We start from the raw sequence: 18742 nt of genomic DNA, 5'->3' as shown, positions 1-18742 counted from the left end.
TACAACAAAAGATAAGCATAGACTAATATCTCTTTTAAACAGAGAAGCAAAATTCTCAACAAAATATTGGCAAATTGATAGCTGGGTATGGTGGCTCATGCCTGTAATCCCAGCACTCTGGGAGGCCGAGGCAGGTGGATCACCTGAGGTCAAGAGTTCAAGACCAGCCTGGCCAAGATGGTGAAACCCCATCTCTACTAAAAATACAGAAATTAGCCCAGCACAGTGGCGGGTGCCTATAATCTCAGCTACTTGAGAGGCTGAGGCAGGAGAATCATTTGAACCCGAGAGGCGGAGGTTGTAGTGAACCAAGATCACACCACTGTACTCTAGCCTGGGTGACAGGGCAAGACTCCATCTCAAAAAAAAAAAAATATATATATATATATGTGTGTGTGTGTGTGTGTGTGTGTATGCAAATTGAATGAACTATTGTATAAAAGGAATTATAAATCACAACAAGAGAGATTTATTCCAGGTATGTGAAGCTAGTTCAACATTTGAAAATCAATAAATGTAATCCATCATATCGAAGAAGAAAAATCATGTGGTCATATCAATAAATAAAAAGTATGTGATATCCAGCACCCACTCATGATGAAAACTCTCAGCAAACTTGGAATAGAGGGGAATTTCCTTAACTTGATAAAGAATAGCTACAACCACCACCCTGCAGCTAACATCGTACTTCATGGTGAGAAGCTAGATGCCTTTCCTCTAAGATTTAAAACAAGGAAAGAGTGTCACCCTCACCACGCCTATTTAGTATCATACTGGAAGTTCTAGCAAATGTGATAAGAAAAGAAAATAAAAGGTAAGAAAGAAACAATAGAGATGAGAAAGGAACAAATAAAACTGCCTTTGCTCACAGATGACATGATTGTCTATGCAGAAAATCTTAAAGAATCAACATATATGTCATCTCTTCATAATGAAATATATGAAATTTACTGTTTTTCCTTGGGTATTGCCTGGATTGTAAAATGCTTCTCCCACCTTCTTACCCCAACCTTCTTCCTTGTAGGTTAGAGTGACTTGTTATTGGTAAATAGCCACTATGGAGACTAAAGACCAGAAGAAACACAGAAAGAAATTTTACAGAAAGAAAAACAGTGGGCCCAAAGCTGAAAAGAAAAAGAAGCGGCATCTGCAGGATCTCCAGCTAGGAGACGAAGAAGATGCCCGGAAGAGAAATCCCAAAGCCTTTGCAGTTCAGTCTGCTGTGGGGATGGCTCGATCCTTTCACAGGTATGGTTAGCTACAGTCTGATGCTTCTTCCATTGATTCTTTTTAAATACTAGGAGCCTCTCACAGGTGACATTTGGATTTACGAGTTTAGTCCCACTCCAAAGGACATGCAGATGCATGCTGTGTGGCTTTCACTAAAACTGAGAAGACTTCCCATAGAAGCTGCCTTGCCTCCAGCATCTGCACACTGGTTGGTGTTTCTTGCCCAAGATACAGGAATTTATAGAATTTGTTTTTTCCTAAACTTTAAACTGTTTCTATGGTGATAAGTGTGCTTTCCCCTACCCAGATATGTTTTACAAAGTTGTAATATGAAATACAAAAGTTACAATATTTAATACTAACATAGCTTTATTTAGTGAGTCCTTGTGATATTCTTAGCAGTGTACTTTAAACATTATTCAACTAAATCCTTCCAGCAGCCTTACCAGAGTAGGAATCATTCTTGCTCTCATTTTATAGACAGGAAAACTGAGGTCAAGAAAACGAGTTACCTCCAATCATATATAACTAGTAAGTAGGAGAGCCAAATTTAACTCCAGAGCCTCTGCTCTTATCTGTTTTGATGCACTGCCTCGGTATTTACCTTTTGGTTTTTAAAAAAAACTATTAAAATCACTCATAAAGCAGTCAGGTTTAAGGAGTGTTTAATTTTCAACTCTGTATACTATTGAAGTCATCTTGTTACATGTTTATTGAACAGCAATTATTTGGATGGGGGCCAGTAGTTAAGTTAATAATTGACAGGTTAATTATATTTACATATTGTTTTGTACTCTCTATGAAATATACTAAAGTACTCATATCTATAAGTCTACTAAAAAAAGTCTACTTATAAGGGTGATGCCTTTCACTCTATTTTGAAAATGAGTTTACTTTTTTTTTAATGACTACGAGTCAGGATTTGAAGACAAAAGGCATCATATTCCAGTGGTTGATCAAACTCCACTAGAGCCCCCACCAATAGTGGCAGTGGTGACGGGGCCTCCAAAGTTGGAAAGAGCACTTTGATATAATGCCTCATTCGGAACTTCGCCTGGCAGAAGTTGACCGAGATAGAGGCCCTGTGACGATCATGTCAGGTAGAAGATGCCGCCACAGACACAGAGTTGGTGTGACTATTGTTATCTGACGGACATGCGTGTGTTTGTTGTTTTCTTGAGTGGAACATGTTAAATATTTTATATCATGTTACCTCTCTTATACTTTTACTAAGTTAGCTATAACTTCAGAAAAGGGTAAGTTCCCAGAGGTAAGGATGTGATACGTATCTTATCCTGACTGCTCTATGGCTTTGCCAAGCATGTTCCTTGGAAGGGCCTAGCAGGCCTGGTCACTGTGAACACATCATTTAACAGAGAGCACGTACCTCCTATGTGCCAGGTGCACATGCTTGCCCTTATGAAACCACATGCTGGTGGAAGTGCGCCTTTTCTCTTTTTCCCATGAGAATTTGTCAGCTTTGGGAGATGGTGACGTTTCCAAGTTTGAGGGAAGGTGAAACAAACTTCTAGTGGTAGAATGGCAATGCGCACTCTGAAATCTCTTGTTATTGCAATAATATAGTTGGATTGAGACTTTTCTTTATCTTTGGCGCAACCATATTTTCTTTTCCTTTTTTCGAGACAGAGTCTTACTCTGTAGCACAGGCTGGAGTACAGTGGTGTGATTACAGCTCATTGCAGCCTCAACTTCCTAGTATCAAGCAATCCTCCTACTTTAGCCTCCTGAGTAGTGTATGCCACCACGCCTGGCTAATTTTTGTTTTTTTTTTCTTTTTGTAGAGATGGGGTTTTCCCATGTGGCACAGGGTGGTCTCAAAATTCCTGGGCTCAAGGGATTCGTCTGCCTTGGCCTCCCAAGGTGCTGGGACTACAGGCGTGAGCCACTGTGCCCAGTTCATATTTTCTTGACCGTTTTCTTTTTACCTTAATTTAGACATAATTATCATTTTGAATATTCTGTTATATTATGTTTGAGGAAGTTTTTAGCAATAGTGGGAATGTGGGAAGTTTTGATAGAGGTGAAGACACCTGGAACTGAACAGCAGGATCATGGTTATCATGGAGCCTGTGCAGTCAGAATTTTCCCTGTTCAAGCACTTTTATTCATCTGGGTAGACTTTTGATATTATTTAAATTTAGAATACAGCAAGAAAAACAGGATGGAATTTATTTTATTTTACCAGTTTTTGCCTATAAAAATGAACTTCTGGTACACTCCTGTAAATGTATATGGTGTTTTACTGGATGCAGTTAAAAATGAAAGTTAGAGTTGAAGCTTAGAGTTTTTTCAGGGTCTTTTTAAAGTAAAATTTTCATCTTTTCACTTACTGGTAAAAAGCACAGACTCGCCATTATTGAATGTGGGTGTGATATTAACATGATGATTGATCTGGCTAAAGCAGCAGATCTGGTAAGTCAGCAGGGGCAGCCTGGGGTGCTGATGGAGACTTACAGTGTTGTGATAGGTTATTTACCCCGTGAAGGGAAGAGAGTTTTATGATTATTAAAGGAATTATGGTCATCTTCAGGGATATAGTAGATGTGACTGAATTGATGATGATAATAATAGTAATAAATGTTGTTATATTAGTAATACAAATGGAATGTGCACAATGAAATGTATTCCAAAATCTAAAAGCAAATCACAGGATAGAGAAAATCTTTAATGAACACAGCTAATAACAGCATATTAACATGCATACATATATACGTACAAATATATCATAGTAAGTACCATTTCTTCTTAGACCCTTCCTGGCACTGTGCTAACTGCTTTCTACAAATTTAGCTTACATAAACCCTTGATATACCCTTCAGGTGAGTAGGTATTATCTATAGTTTACATAAGATGAAATAGAGCCTCCCAGCAGTTAAGTAACTTGTGTGAAGATGGACCCTTTGTTCCTGATGGTTCTAGAACCTTCATCCTTAATGATAACGCTAAAGTAAGTACATGAATTGCCTGAAGAAGTGGTCAGAGTTTATCAGTAGAAAATCTGGATAGTACTCAGTGTGTGAAAAACATACATGCTCTTGCATTTATAGAAATGATAATGTTCACTATTTCTGATATTTTATTAACTATTTTTTAATTTAGCAAAAATAAAACACAAATTGGCAAAAAAAAAAAAAAAAAAAAAAAAGTCCGGGTGCAGTGGCCCACAACTGTAATCCCAGCACTTTGGGAGGCTGAAGTGGGCAGATCACCTGAGGTCGGGAGTTCGAGACCACCCTGACCAACATGGTGAAACCCTGTCTCTACTAAAAATACAAAATTAGCCAGGTGAGGTGGCACATGCATGTAATCCCAGCTACTTAGGAGGCTGAGGCAGGAGAATTGCTTGAACCTGAGAGGCAGAGATTGTGGTGAGCTGAGATCGTGCCATTGCACTCCAGCCTGGGCAACAAGAGCAAAACTCCGTCAAAAAAAAAAAGGAATTAGCAAAAAAATACGCCATATTGATTAGGAAGTGTGGGGTGACAGATACCTTGTTTTTTTCATTTTTATGTATTTTTTGTTTTGTTTTGTTTTAATTGCAGACAGGGTTTCACCATGTTGGCCAGGCTGGTCTTGAACTCCTGACCTCAGGTGATCCACCCGCCTTAACCTCCCAACACGCTGGGATTACAGGCTTGAGCCACTGCGCCCAGCCTTTTATTTAGTTTTTTTCTAGAGCTACAGATTTTATCCTTTGGCCCAGGAAGAACCCTAAAATATAAAGTGAAAAGTAATACAGATTTTAAAGTTGTGCCATTGTAATGTCAGAAAACTAAATAACATTCGAATTTTGAACCCGTAATGCTACTATTAGTAAAAATAAGTGTTATTATTAACATAAAGTTGTGTATAAATCATGTGTACTTGAAATAGTTCATAGAGGTCATTTGTTTCTCTTTTATTTAAAATGAAGCAAGTTTCTAATTTTAAAGACATACATATTAAGAGATATGCCTTTACTTTTTTGTTTTTCATTATTATGGATATATAATATTTATGGGGTACATGTGGTATTTTGATAGAAGCATACAGTGTGTGATGATCAAATCAGGGTAATAGGATATCCATCACTTCAAACATTTATCATTTCTTTGTTTTAGGAACATTTCAATTTCATTCTTTTAGTCATTCCGAATTATATAATAAATTATAGTCACCCTATTGTGCTGTTGGACACTGGAATTTACTCTAACTGTATTTTTGTACCTGTTAACCTTTCCCTCTTTGTCCCTCCCTCCCTGCTCCCCTTCCCAGCCTCTTAACCATCATTGAGAGAGATGCCTATGTGAATCTTTTTAAGATTTTCAAAAGGAGCGCACACATTTGGTAAAGCACTCTGACTAATGCAGGGTACACACAATGCGCGTTTTCTCTTTCCTTGCTCTAACTGCTGGTCTCTCAGGGCCCTGCAGAGCAGTATCCTTTCAGATACATATAAACACACATGCCACCCTTTAAAAACACAAGTGGTAGCTTATTTTACACACTCTTCTATGCTTTGCTTTTTTCATGTAATATATCTTGGAGGTATATAATCAGTAAGTACTGTAGCTCTGCCTCCTCCTTTTTAATATAATATTCCATTCTATGGATGCACCATAATTTATTTAGCCTAACTTATGTTGATTGCTCTGCTCTGGGTCGTCAGAGCCTCCTGAGTATGGCAGAGACACACACAATACATGGATTTGGGTGTGTACGTGAGTGTGTGGATTAGGGGAGTAACACTGGTTTAGATGACAAAGATTGGCAGCTGAGGGACTGTTTGGTCCCTGTTCTTCCTGACCCTACAACCAACTGCTTACCCCTTGGCACTCTGTGGCATCAGATGTGGTGTGAGGATTTTCCACCTGTTCTTTGAGCTGGTCCAGTGTTGCTGGAGAGCTCTGCTTGCTGCCTCGGTCTGCAGTGGCAGCTGTGCTTTCCTGCAAGCCCAACTTCATATATTCTGTGGTTTTGGATTTTGAATGTTTCCTAGTTTAATCAAAGGTGGGCATTTCTGTTTCCATTTTGTGTTATTTTTAGTTATCTATGGAAATATAGGAATAGAAATGTCTTTAAAATTAAACCTAGAAGTTTCCAGGAATCAATTCTGAAATTATTTTGCATCTTTGAAGTGTCTTAAATTTAAAAAATTGGTCTTATCTGCTTATATTTTCTTATAGACTACCATTCATCATAATCTTACTGTTTTTTGACTTAATTCTAAACTGGTAGCTATTTAAAAAAATTTCTATGCCGGGCGCGGTGGCTCACGCCTGTAATCCCAGCACTTTGGGAGGTGGAGGTGGGCGGATCATGAGGTCAGGAGATCGAGACCATCTTGGCTAACACGGTGAAACCCCGTCTCTACTAAAAATGCAAAAAAAAATTAGCCGGGTGTGGTGGCGGGCACCTATAGTCCTAGCTACTCGGGAGGCTGAGGCAGGAGAATGGCGTGAACCCAGGAGTTGGAGCTAGCAGTGAGCTGAGATCGCGCCACTGCCTCCAGCCTGGGCTACAGAGCAAGAATCCGTCTCAAAAAAAAAAAAAAAAAAAAAAAATTCTGAGCAATTGAGTTATAGAAATTAACATGTAAGATAAGAGGTTTCCACTGCATACTTCCCGGCAAAAAACAGATTTTTTTTTTTCTATGAAGTGATTGAAAGAAGAGGTTGATTTTCTGTACCTATTTAATATATTTCATTGATTATCACTTTCTTCCCATTCTTTGGATGTCAGAGACCTGTTATTTGGCTTAAAAATACCTTACAGAAAACTTCATTTCTTTCAATTAGGATTTCTTACGTAAGGGCCAGGTGAGACCCAGCCTTTTCTGAGTTACTTCTCATGCATTAGAATTCTTAAAATGAAAGTTTATATCCTAGTGGGCATTGTCTTATGGTTGCCTTTTAGAGCAAGTCAGAGGGTGGTGGTTTCTCTGGGTGATGTCTGTGTAGTCATTTGATTTAGTCTGCAGTGGGACTTCTCTGTCAAGGGCCAGATACTAAATATTTTCGGCTTTGTGGATCATGTCTTTTACAGCTACTTAGCTCTGCAGTTGTAGTGCCCAGGCAGCCATAGACAATATGTAAATGAATTAATGTGGCCGTGTTCCAATAAAACTTTAGTTACAAACACAGGTGATGGGTGGATTTGGCACGTGGGCCAGTTGCCAACCCCTAGTGTAGGTGGTCTGTTTTGGTAGTTTCTTTGAGAAATAATGTGTTCTGCTTGTAGGTACTGATGCTTATAGATGCCAGCTTTGGGTTTGAAATGGAAACCTTTGAGTTTCTAAACATCTGTCAAGTACATGGGTTTCCTAAAAGTATGGGAGTTCTCACCCACCTCGACTCCTTCAAGCATAATAAGCAACTGAAGAAGACAAGCGATTAAAACACACGTTCTGGACAGAAGTTTTCCCGGTAGGAAGAGAAATAATTGTTAGATACTGATAGTATAATCCTTTTAAGACAGACTGAAGAGGCAGGCACAGTGGCTCCTCCCTGTAATCCCAGCACTTTGGGAAGCAGAGTCGGGCTGATCACTTGAGGCCAGGAGTTTAGAGCTCAGGGCAATATGGCCAAACCCCGTCTCTACTAAAAATGCAAAAATTAGTCAGTTGTGGTGGTGCATGCCTGTAATCCCAGCTACTCTGGAGGCTGAGATGTGAGAATTACTCGAACCTGGAAGGCAGAGGGTGCAATGAGCTGAGATTGTGCCACTGCACTCCAGCTTGGGTGACAGAGTGAGACTCTATCTCAAAAAACAAACAAACAAACAAAAAACTGAAGAGACATTACTTAATGTCTCTCTAGGATTTGCCTCCTAAATTCCCATTGTGTATGTGTTCGCAGTCCCTGACCTCCTGAATCCCCATTGTGTTTGTGTTCACAGTCTCTGGAAGGTTTCCCTCAGGAGAGCGCTTATTCTGGGCCTCTTGGTGTATCTCATTTGTCCCTGTACCTGCTGCACCAGGCAGTGTTTGGCTGTTTTGGGGTTAGTACTTAATAGAGTACATCAGAAGTTTCTCCCAGTTACAGGACCAGGCACTGCCCCTTCCTTTCCATACTGCTCTGGTCCATTGGCCACAGAACCGTGTCTGTGCTCAGAGGCCTCACCTCCCTCTCCTCACCATACTTAGATGGATGCCCCTGCTCGGCTGCAGAGCAGTCTGCCTCTGTGGGGTTCTAATAAGTCCTGAAAGAAGCCAGCAAGGCTCTGGAAGCCTCAAGACAGTGGTTTTGCTGGAAGTCTCCCTTCTTAGGATTGCTTCTTGTTTAGAGCTTTTATTTTGTTGCAGTTTTGACAAGAACTTAATTGAAATTTAATTTTTAATTTTCCTTTAATGTTTAGGGTGCCAAACTGTTCTACCTTTCTGGAATGATGCCTGGAGAATAACAAAACCAAGAAATGCACAATCTGGGCCGTTTTATTACAGTTATGAAGTTTAGGCCTCTCACATGGCAAACTTCTCACCCTTATATCCTGGCAGACAGGTAAAAAGTGACTGTAAACTTTTTCTTCCTGGGCCATATATTTCAAAGCTAAAAAGGCTAGAAAAAGAACAGTGATAGGATTTATTTTGTGCCTATTTGAATAGTGGGGGTAGAAGTGTAGTTGATGGAAAATGTCTACTTATATCATTGCTTAAAGATGCTGTGCCTTTGGGAGTAAATTAATTATGAGATGTTTAGGAGAATGGGAGGACTTGGAAACATTTAAGCCTACAGGATGTGGCCCCATCCTATGCTCAGCCTCAGTTTTCAGTGATGCTGCCTTTGTGCCCGGGTGCTTGAGTCCTCGTGTGTGCCTTCAGTTTCCTTCCTTTGTGCTCTTCTTTGTGCTGTGGTTTTCTCAGCCTGGAATACCCTTTCTCCACCTGCCAGAATCCAAGCCACAGTAAAAATCCCAGAGCACAGGCTCACCCTCTTCCAGAAAGGGATTTTCTGAATATGTTCTTCACTCTTCACTGACCCCAGGTGGACGTCATCTCCCTGTCTGGTGTCTTCCGGAATAAATGTCACTTTCAGCGTAGAGACGCAATTGTGTGCCTGTCCCCTTTCCGCTGTTGAATGGTGAATGGTGCTTCCTTATTTCTGCATTTTCTAGTTTTCTAAACGACATGCTTAGTGGACAAGAGTGTGATGAGTCATTGACACATGAAAGGAGGTAGAGGAACTTTTGCCATTCATTTCTGCTGTATGATTGAGTTTAGTTTTCTAGGATGGAAGATTTGACAAACCCAGAGGATATCCGAACAAGCATGAAATGTGACTGGCAGGTGTTACTTTATGGTTATTTAAGAGGAGCACACTTGAAAAGTAAAAACCAAATTCACATGGCAGCTATTCTCTTGTTGTAGAACATACTAGAATTACACATAAGATTCTTAGGATGGCTTCATTTCTCAGGAAAACTGAAAAATGACCAAACAAGGGAAGATGGCCTTGCTGGAGGTTTTAAAAGTAAAGCAGCTGTGTGTAGGCCTGCAGAGGTGTTACCGAATCCCCTCTTCTCTGACCTCTTGTCTTGCAGCTAGAGGGATACTATTCCAGTATGGCATGATGCCCTTCTTTAGGGTCATGGTTTAAGCCCTTGGACTGTTGATCTTTTTTTGTTGTTGGTGGTGGTGACTGACCCCATCAGTCATGCTCTTTAGAAAGCATGCATTTGGATGTTTCTTTTATTATTATTATTATTATTATTATACTTTAAGTTCTAGGGTACATGTGCACAACATGCAGGTTTGTTACATATGTATACATGTGCCATGTTGGTGTGCTGCTATCCCTTTCCCCTCCCCCTACCCCACAACAGGCCCCAGTGTGCGATGGTCCCTACCCTGTGTCCAAGTGTTCTCATTGTTCAATTCCCACCTATGAGTGAGAACATGCAGTGTTTGGTTTTCTGTCCTTGCGATAGTTTGCTCAGAATGATGGTTTCCAGGTTCATCCATGTCCCTACAAAGGACATGAACTCATCCTTTTTTATGGCTGCATAGTATTCCATGGTGTACATGTGCCACATTTTTTCTTTCTTTCTTTCTTTCTTTCTTTCTTTCTTTCTTTCTTTCTTTCTTTCTTTCTTTCTTTCTTTCTTTCGTTCTTTCTTTCTTTCTTTCGTTCTTTCTCTTTCTTTTTCTTTCTTTTCTTTCTTTTTTCTTTTCTTTCCTTTCTTTCTTTCTTTTTCCTTCCTTCCTTCCTTCTTTCTCTCTTTCTCTCTCTTTCTCTCCCTCTCTCTTTCTCTCTCTCTCTCCTTTCTTTCCCATTCCTTCCTTCCCTCCCTCCCTTCCTTCCTTCGTTCCTTCCTTCCTTCATTCCTTCCTTACTTCTTTCTTTTCTTTTTTTCTTTTCTTTTCTTCCTTTCCTTTCCTTTCCTTTCCTTTCCTTTCCTTTCCTGTCCTGTCCTGTCCTGTCCTCCCCTCCCCTCCCCTCCCCTCCCCTGTCCTGTCCTCCCCTCCCCTCCCCTCCCCTCCCCTCCTCTCCTCTCCTTTCCTCTCCTTTCCTTTCCTTTCTTTCCTTTCTTTTTCTTTTCTTCACAGAGTCTCATTCTGTCGCCCAGGCTGGAGTGCAGTGGCACAATCTTGGCTCACTGCAAGCTCCACCTCCCGGATTCACGCCAGTCTCCTGCCTCAGCCTCCTGAGTAGCTGGGACTGCAGGCGCCCGCCACCACACCTAGCTAATTCTTTTTTTTTTTTTTTTTTGTATTTTTAGTAGAGACGGGGTTTCACCATGTTAGCCAGGATGGTCTCGATCTCCTGACCTCGTGATCCACCTGCCTTGGCCTCCCAAAGTGCTGGGATTACAGGTGTGAGCCATCATGCCCGGCCTGTGCCACATTTTCTTAATCCAGTCTATCACTGATGGACATTTGGGTTGGTTCCAAGTCTTTGCTGTTGTGAATGGTGCTGCAATAAACATGCGTGTGTATGTGTCTTTACAGCAGCATGATTTATAATCCTCTGGGTGTATACCCAGTAATGGGATGGCTGGGTCAAATGGTATTTCTAGTTCTAGATCCTTGAGGAATCGCCACACTGTGTTCCACAATAGTTGAACTAGTTTGGACTGTGGATCGTTTTTAACCCCTAGTCAACGGTAGATACTTACTGACTTCTTGTCAGCTGAAGCTGGCTTTTTGGGTCCTGTCTTCTAGGGTAGGAGATTTTGCCATGAGTGACGTCAGTTTCCTCCCAGAACCTTGTGCTCTTCCTGAACAACGAAAGAAGCACTGTTTAAATAAGGAGAAGCTGGTTTATGCACCTCTTTCTGGAGTTGGGCGTGTGCTGTATGACAAAGACGCTGTCTATGTTGACCTTGGTGGCAGCCACGGTTTTCAGGCATCAGTGAGACGGGAGTCATTGCTCTGAACTCTCATTATTCTTTCTGAATCTATTTTTTCATCACAAATAGTAATGTACGCAGCTTTTATTTATTGAAGATTTCTCTCTTGTACTTATAATAAAGGCTCAAATGCATATTGTAAATATGTAGAATAAAAAGAATACCTTGTTTTCATTGTACCAAGCAGAAGAGTCCTGTCCTCCATGCCTCTTTGTTCCGTGGCCCCAGCACGGGCCCTGCTGCCAGTGTGGCACCTGCACGGCCCATCTCCATTTCCACAAAATCAGCGTGCTTTCCAGCTCTTGGTGGTCTTTTTCTCATTCTCAGTGGTCTCCTCATTCTGTATTTTAAAGTGGATTTCAAACGTTTATATCTTGTTCTGAAGTGGAATTTTATTGGGTTAAAATCAGGGTTATTTAAAAATGTTAGAAAAACTAGCATTGTTGTAGCACTGGAACTGAGGTTTTTCTACTTAGGTGTTCAGGTTATCAGGTTACATACTCCCTGAACTTTGGAAAAGTTTAATGGAGATGGGGGTCCATTTCAAGCTTTGTTGTAAGGATTTTCTTTGCTGCTTTTTTTTTTTTTTTGAGACGGAGTCTCGCTCTGTTGCCCAGGCAGGAGTGCAGTGGCGTGATCTCTGCTCACTGCAAGCTCCACCTCCCGAGTTCACGCCATTCTTCTGCCTCAGCCTCCTGAGTAACTGAGACTACAGGCGCGCACCACCACATTTGGATAATTTTTTTGTATTTTTAGTAGAGATGAGGTTACACCTTGTTAACCAGGATGGTCTCGACCTCCTGACCTTGTGATCCACCCACCTTGGCCTCCCAAAGTGCTGGGATTATAGTCGTGAACCACTGTGCCCGGTCTCTTCTCTGCTTTTTGAGGCATTAAGAAAGGTTCTCGGGAAATGTGTCTAAGATAATTTTGAGAAACTGCATGAAACCAGTGTCTCTCCAGGATCTTTGTGCTTTCCTCACGTGCCCTTTCTTGATGGTCTTGACAGGACGAGGTGGGGCCCACCCATGGGCTGGTCCAGACTTTCTTCTCCACTCACTCCACCAAGATGGCTTCAAGTCGAGTGATGCTATTTTCTGGTTCCAAGCCACTTGGGTCAGAGAATATAGATAATCATGGGTAAGTATGCTTTTTTCCTATTTTTAATTAAAAGATATATTATGGAAGATTTTATCACCCGTAATTCTGCCATCATAACACATTTTGTTGGGATTCATTCTGTTTTTTGTTTTTCTTTGTGTGTGCATGTGTCTCTGAGGGCTCTTCACTTACCTGACATTACGAGGGAGTCTTTTCTTGAAATAAAATACAGGATGCATTTTTCAACAGACCCCAAATATTCCTCAAATACCACGCCATCTTCCATTGGTTGCTTTTTTGTTTTTTAGGAGACCTGAGGCCACTTGGCTTTCTTTTGGTGGCCGAAACACTAGAGCAGAGTCAGGGAGTTTGTGGCTGTCCAGAAGCCACATGCCTTGTCTCTGAAAGTTTTATTTAGATTATGTTGTATTATCTCATGGGTAGGTTTACACTGATATGTGGCTTATGTGAATTATTTTTCAGCCTGGGTTAGGAATTTGTATACCATAGTGGATGTTTGCAAAACATTGGTTTTGTTGTAGTGATTTATGACTCCCAGTAAAATTTATCTGAAAAATTTGAGATAATCTAGTATGTAGTTTGTTATAATGTGCATAAACTACCTACTGCAGTGACTGACATAATGAGTGTTATTAGGTACTTTCATTTTTGCATATCCTTCTAGTCATCCTTGTCTACAAGTCTACCCTCTTCTAATATAGTTACAGTTAAAATATGTAATTTTATTTCTGTATTCTCAGCATTTCCTTTTTCTATACAGTCTTTATAGTCTTTATGTAGTCATATTTTGTTATTATTGGTGTATTTTTTTTTTTTTTTGAGAGAAGGTCTTGCTTTGTCTCCTAGGCTGGAGTGCAGTGGCGTGATCTTGGCTCATTGCAGCCTGGAACTCCCAGGCTCATGTGATCCTCCCACTTCAACCCTGCAAGTAGCTGGGACTACAGGAGTGCACCATCACTCCGACTGATTTTTTTCTTTTTTTCTAGAGATTAGTTCTGTGCTGCCCAGGCTGGTCTCGAACTCCTGGGCTCAAGCTATTCTCCCACGTTGGCCTCCCAAAGTCCTGGGATTACAGGTGTGAGCCACTGTGTCTGGCCTATTATTGCTGTATTCAAACTTGGCCATCTCTTATGGTATGATTTTTCTTTTTTTCTAATTTAGGTTTTCATACTTTTATATATCGTGCTGTGTTAAATAGCTCTGTATAGTTTTCTTTTATCCAGTGATTTTAGCCTCCTTATGATCTTCTCTATCATTTATGGCACTGGTGACTTAAATTGAATGTTCTTCCTGTGTCATTCCTCCTACGTTTGTTACCTGGCATTTTTAACAAAGAGCTTTCACTTCTCCTCTTTATTTCGGTCTCACTGCTGACTAATGCACTTGCGTTTTATTCTATGGGTTATTTTCCATCACTGTCGTCGTTCTTTCTGATGTCTATGCTGTCCCAGATTTGGCCATGGGAGCCTTCAGCCTGGATCCTGTGTCCTCTCAACTGTCTCTGTTAGTCTTTAGCATTTCTTACTTTCTGACAGAACAAGAGAATCCAGGCTCATTTTGCCCTCTTCCTGCCTTGGGCCTGGACTCAGCCATTTCTCTTAAGGATCATGTGTTTTTAGCTTAGAAATTAATCAGCTTTCCAAAAGATCTACAAAACACTAACTTCCCTGTTGAGCAATTGTTTTCTAAAATTAGATTTTTTAAAAAAGGGTTATTCCTTTATTCTCGCTGTAAGTTCTTTTGAAGTGTGGTGTTAGGGAACCATGCATGAGTTTGCTTATTAACTCTTCCAGTGTTTATCAGATCACTTTTTCCCTATGCTATGTCATCTTAAACATCTTAAACAATTCCTTGGCATTTTTCTATTTCTCTGTATTTTCATTGACTATATTGCCATTTCTAGATTAGCTGGTTAATGTACAAATTGAATTATTTTGCATTTCCTTGGTAATATCGGCTGTTGATGCTAAAGGAGGAAAAACAAATGGACTTCAAAACTGGTCAGATGCATCAGAAAGCCATTTTTGGAGATGATTCTATGCTAACATCCTCTCTCCTTTCTTGAGCTCTTAATTTTTTTTTCTTACCCAAGTATATACAGGTTGATTTTGTCTTTCTAGAAGATCCAAGATCTTTGGTTTAGAGATATGTTCTCTTAATGTTAATTGGTATTAGAATACCCTTTTCTGTATTTTACTTCAATACGTTTTGAGAGTAGAAATGATTGTATTTTCTTTTAACTTGTGAAGTAGAGCATGGCATACAAACGTTGTATTCTCAGTATTTCAAAAAATTACCTTCTTACTGTACAAGTTGTATTTGGCATATAAAGTCCATCCAGCTTTGTTGTAGATGCAGTGTGATTATTACATGTTGATAAGGTATGAATTGGAGATGGGATCCAAAATTACTGTACTTATTGTAATTTTTAAGCTAATTGTAGGTTTGGTGGTGAATATTTTGCTCCTGCAAAATGTAAACAGCATTTCATCAGAAGTTGTTTGATGGTCTTTCAGACATTTTGTTTTATATCTTTGGTGCTTTTTGCCCATGAAGTATCTCTTTTGTGTGTTTGTGTGTGTGTATTGATCTGCCTCGAAATTTCACAGTGCTCATTGTCAGGGATCAGCAGAATCAGGCCTAGGCAGAGAGCTGAGCAGTACTCTCAGTATGTCTCTGTGTCCTGGTTGCCACATTATCTCTGTTGTTTATTAATAAATTGGAGAACTCTCTGACCTGTAACAAAGGTTGGATAGATCAGAGACAATTGGGAGAGGAATCCTCTGCTCTATTGTCCCCTGTGCCCCATGCCAAAATACATTCTGAAATCCATATTTAAATATTAAATTTGTATGGTGAATGTATTCTTTTTTAATGTTAAAAAAGTAAATGATTGGTCAGCCCACTTAATATTTACAATGCAGGACTTACTTTGCATATTCTCTGTCTTGTATTTTTGCTTTATTTAAGCTAAGCTAGCCTCCAAAGCTGGAAGCTGAATTGAGTCGAAAAATAATGACACGTATACAAGGTGTGTTTGGAGGATTGCAGATGCAGGGACACCGTACTGCTAAAGGAGTGTTGGAAGCTCACTGCAGAAGACGATAAAAGCAGACTGATGTGTATTACCTGCTGAAATGTAAGCTGGAGGCACAGCTGAAGATTGCCAAACCTAATGAGCAGTTGGGCAGATAAGACAGGCTGTCAGGCCGTGGCAGTTCAGCAGTGGGCGTGCTGCCTGTGAACCAAGTCATTTGTTCCAGAGGCCTACACTTAAATACCACAAATAAAATTTTCCTTGTCACTGATATTTGGTATCACAATGAAACAGATACTATCTTTCAGATTTCCGGTTGAATTACCAGCCATTAACATCTGGTGATTTGGGTTGTAAAATTATTTTTAGTTTTGTCTGTTCACATTTCATCGATAAAGCACAAACAAGATATATTTTCCCACATAAGAACGTAAGCAGTATAAGACTTTAAAACACACTAATGAAATATACATGATTACATCCTTCAATGAACTAACACTTTCATCTGTGATCTATATTTTGCAACCCTCTGAAGTAACATTACAGTCTTTTCAGTGTGCTGTGTCATTTATATCCCTTACTTTATCCTAGGAATCCTGTATTGCCAATGAGCATATGAAAATTGAGACATGTGCATAACTTCTCCCTGTTGAGCCCATCAGTGGGGAGGAGCTATGTACCGGGGACATTTGGCAAAGATTTTCATGAGTCTGTTGGATATAACAGCTCCTTAAGAAAAACCTTACAGTTTACCTTCCCTGTGTTTTACCATTTGTGAACTAAGGCTCAGTGATGTAAAACATAACACATTCTGTGCTGTGGCATAACTGCAGCTTAGGTTTTCATATTCAAGACAAGCACAAGTATAGCTGGAAAGGTATGAACGCTTATTATGCCTCAAGATCCCTTTGTTGGTTTAGTTGTGACATTTCCAAACAGCTGACTTGGGGCTAAAGCATCTTTCTATCTGGCATCAGTATTTCTAAGTTGCCTTTAAGCTTAATAAACGTTTGGTTTTTATATTTCATTGCTTCAATGTGAAACACCGCAATTAAAAAAAAATCACAGATACGTAGTATGTAATATAGTATTGTATATGTATATGTAATATATTATTTTACACTAAATAATAGTGACTGGCAGTCCATTGGCTGAAGAAGTATTATTTTTCAGATCTTCTGCTCTGTGTCATCAGCTGTAGACACTGACCTGGTATTTATCTGGAAGGGCTGTCAGGGGTTCACAGTGCTGCCTGTGTGTTATCTCCAGACCCTTTATAGATGGCACTTTAGGACAGGGTGAGTCACAGGTTGCACTAGAAGTTGCCTTTGAAATTAGACCTGAACTGTGTGGAACTGGAGCCCTTGTACACAAAGCTCTCTACCATCCAAATCCTGCTGAAGTCTTAGGGAAGAACAGTTTTCCAGATTCATTCTTTCCACACACAAGATTTCCCCACTGCCCAATTACTCTCACTTTTTTTTTTTTTCTTGACTGTTATATTTTACTGGACTCTGGAGTCTTACCTTGTACTCTCACCTTTGCATGGGAGTGTACCTATTTCACCAATTATACTATCTGTTTATCAAAAGCAGAAGTAGTTACTTATACCTGAAAATTTATACCGAGAATATAGCTGGGAATATGTTAAGAAAGTATACTTAAAGTAAGAAATCAAAGGAAGTGTATTTAAATCAAAGCAAGAAATCCCATTTCCAAATGGCAATAAAGCGTGTGTTGCATAGAGAGAATCAGTGCATGAAAGTGTTTTAGTAGCCCAGATTTGATTGTACACTGGTGAATAAGCAAGAGTTCTTTTTCGTTTTCATCTTGCAATTAACCGGGTATTTGGGTTCTTTTTCTATTCACACATGTCAGATAGAGACATGCATGTTGTAAATTATTTTGTCAGAATGAAAGCCTGGCAGATTTAATGCTTTCTTCCCTTCTTGCTGGACTTGATATCAATCTCTTCTTCACTTCTTGATAATATGTTTGGTTATTTATGTTTTCATTGCTTTTAGTGTCAGAGATGGCTTTGGATTCCCAGTTCTGTGTGCTCCTGTCTGGCTCCTGAACCCAGCTGGAGAGGTGAGTCTGGTGAAGTACTGAGAGGAAGCTACACAAAAGGCAGCAAGGTATTAATAAGTGTACCTATGAGATTTTAACCACCTCTGACTGTTCCATCGAATGGACAAGTAGCAGTCTCTGTCAGAGCTGCATTTTAAAGAAAAAAAAGAAACTCTGAAGTTATCAACTGTTTATTAATTTATGCTGTTATTTTGTGTTTACTCAACTCATTATATTGACTTGTAAATTAGTAATTTGTGACCTATTATTTATGAATTCATTGCCTACATGTCAGCAAACAAATTTTCTTCTCAATAAAGAATCCGGTGGCTGGGCACAATGGTTCATACCTGTAATCTCAGCATGTTGGGAGAGCCAGGCAGGAGGATTCCGTGAGGCCAGGAGTTCAAGACCAGCCTGGGCAACATAGCAAGATTTCATCTCTACAAAAAAATGAAAACATTGGCTGGGCATGGTGGCTCATTCCTGTAGTTCAGGTTACTCAGGAGCCTGAGGTAGGAGGATCACTTGAACCCAGGAGTTCGAGGCTGCAGTGAGCTGTGATCCTAAAACTGCTCTCCAGCCCCGGGTGACACACCAAGACACCATCTCTTCAAAAAAGGAATCTAGGGGCATCAGTGTGTGCACGCAGCATGGCTTGTGAATGCGGAAGTGCATGTGTGCATAGTTGTGCTCAAGAATGTGTTGATGATTACACCTTCTCAGAATGAAGATAATGTGAGGTGGAGTCTTGCTCTGTTGCCAGGCTGGAGTACAGTGGCACTATCTCGGTTCACTACAACCTCTGCCTCCTGAGTTCAAGCGATTCTCCTGCCCCAGCCTCCTGAGTAGCTGGAACTACAGGCACACGCCACCACACCTGGCTAATTTTTTGTATTTTAGTAGAGATGGCATTTACCACATTGGCCAGGATGG

The 18742-nt window shown here is 40.1% G+C and overlaps 1 long non-coding RNA gene and 1 pseudogene across 2 annotated transcripts in view; both read left to right on the top strand.

Moving 5' to 3' along the window:
* LOC114680585 (ribosome biogenesis protein BMS1 homolog) overlaps window positions 1-9682 on the top strand; it is a 29118-nt pseudogene extending 19436 nt beyond the window's left edge. Inside the window, exons 2-6 of the transcript XR_013398049.1 lie at window positions 1025-1251; window positions 3587-3663; window positions 7471-7655; window positions 8587-8729; window positions 9457-9682. The product of XR_013398049.1 is annotated as a ribosome biogenesis protein BMS1 homolog (transcript). The remainder of the gene's footprint in view (window positions 1-1024; window positions 1252-3586; window positions 3664-7470; window positions 7656-8586; window positions 8730-9456) is intronic.
* A 4003-nt stretch (window positions 9683-13685) lies between these two features.
* On the top strand, window positions 13686-17978 carry LOC107000130 (uncharacterized). The gene is made up of 2 exons (XR_013398054.1): window positions 13686-13832; window positions 17761-17978. It is a non-coding gene; the product is annotated as an uncharacterized LOC107000130 (long non-coding RNA).
* Window positions 17979-18742: the final 764 nt, after the last annotated feature.

The sequence above is a fragment of the Macaca mulatta genome, chromosome 9 (genome assembly GCF_049350105.2).
Source record: "Macaca mulatta isolate MMU2019108-1 chromosome 9, T2T-MMU8v2.0, whole genome shotgun sequence".
Classification (NCBI taxonomy): domain Eukaryota; kingdom Metazoa; phylum Chordata; class Mammalia; order Primates; family Cercopithecidae; genus Macaca; species Macaca mulatta.
Note: the sequence above shows the minus strand (reverse complement) of the source record. Positions and strands in the feature narration are given on the sequence as shown.